The following is a 2,004-nucleotide window of genomic DNA, read 5'->3' on the forward strand; positions in this document are numbered from 1 at the left end:
CCGACAATTATTAAAGCCACAAAGGCCTAGTTGTGAAAGCCCAACCAGAGAAAGCCCAAACACAGGCAAACAAAGGCTCCAGCAACTGAACGGATCCCAAATATACAGATAAGGAAAAGGAAGCCCAAACGACAGACAAAGGTAGACAATCTTAAAAATCAAATTGGAATTGCAAAGCGATTTGTAATGAAATTAACTCTGCTATGGCAGCATTTTGGTGAAGACAAAAGGATAATGAAAAGAACATCCATTGGCAAAACTGGGATACGCTAGGGAGATCAAAGAAAGAAGGAGGAATGGGATTTAGAAATTTGGAAGACTACAACTTGGCTTTGTTAGCAAATCAAGCCTGGAGAGTGGAGATTAATTCAAGAACCAGACTCTCTATGGGCCCGAACTTTAAAAAATATATACTTCCCTCAATGTGAATTTAGGCATGGTCTAGTAATTAAGCTTAAAGGGAGAGATTTATTGTTATCAGGTGCTAAATGGCAAGTTATAAATGGGAGCTCCATTGCTATATGGAGAGATGTGTGGGTTCTTGGTACTACTGCTCCTATTTTGGATGCTTGACAAGGCTAAATTCTATTTCGATGACGATCTAGTTAAAGCAATTGAGGAGATTCCTATTTCATCTAGATTATAGGATGACAGATTTATTTGGCCTTTAGTAAAATCTGGTTGTTACTTAGTAAGAACAGGTTAATTATTACTTGAGCCACACTGAAAGAGACATTCCGAATGCAGTTCATTCCTACAATCTCAGCAGATCGATAATCAAATTTGGAGTAAGATTTGGGGAGCAAATTCCTTACATATATAAGATCAAGCAGTTTCTTTGGAAAGCAGATTCCAACAATGTGGCTTGTAATGCAAACCTGCACAAAAGAAAGGTAATTACTAACCCTCTTTGCCCCATCTGTCATAAATATCCTGAGTCTGTTGAACTTATCCTGCTGTTATACAGCTGGGTGGAGGGAGTTTGGTTTGATTGCTTAGGTTATAAGATATATAAATAAGTTTGCAATTACCTCCTATGACTCTTGGTTGTTGCAAGTTCTAGAACATAGGAAATCTGCAACTTCTTTTGTTTTGTCTTGGATTTGCTTTATTTCCTGGACAATCTGGAAGGTCAGGTGTAAGGCTGTGTTTCAAAAGACAATGCCTGATCCAGTGTATGCTAGTTTGGCGGCAAAAACGACATGTTTTGAATTTCTTCATTCTCAGGAGAAAATCATAAGGCTGTGTCTGCTGGAAAGACTCCCTGTTCATCTGTTCATCCAGTGTATGCTAGTTTCAGGAGAAAATCATAAGACTGTGTCTGCTGGAAAGTGTTAGGATGCTGACTTATACAGCCAAGTCATCATCCAGGTCACTTTTAATGGGTTGTTTAGGTGGTTCAATTGTGCCACTTGTCAAATTGTAATTAGTTGAATTGTTGCAATTAGTTAGATTAGTGGGGTTGTTGAGATAAGTGGTTTAGCTACTAGCTTATAAGCTGTTTTCTGTTGTAAAGGTGAGGCGTGAATTGTATCAGGTTTTCTCTGTTCTTAATAAAAGGTTCCAGTGTTCTTCTTGATTGGGTAAAGGTTGAACAAGGTTCTATCATTGGTAAGACTCCCTGTTCATCTGGTACTATATCATAATTGATGGCTCTTGGGATCACTAGATCAGGAGAGCCATGAGGCAGGCTTAGGGTGGTTTTGAGTGATCATAATTGCAGATTGGTGGGTGGCTCTGCCCAGTCTTGTGTGGCTTCTTCTGCTTTACAAGTGGCTGGCATGGCTGCCCTTGAGGATCTGTGTTGTGCTAAAAAGAAAGGTTTTGGGAATGTGGTGGTTGATTCTGATCACAAGAAGTGGTGTTTTCTGTGCAAGGAGTGCGAAAAGAGATTCGCTAGGAAATCTTAATTTGCTGCACTCATCCTTTGACTCAATTCACTACTTGATTCTCATCCCATGTAGCTCTTCTATATGGGATGAGAATCCCCCATCTTCCCTACTC

Source organism: Dryas octopetala, chromosome 4 (assembly GCF_963921425.1).
Source record: "Dryas octopetala chromosome 4, drDryOcto1.1, whole genome shotgun sequence".
Lineage (NCBI taxonomy): Eukaryota > Viridiplantae > Streptophyta > Magnoliopsida > Rosales > Rosaceae > Dryas > Dryas octopetala.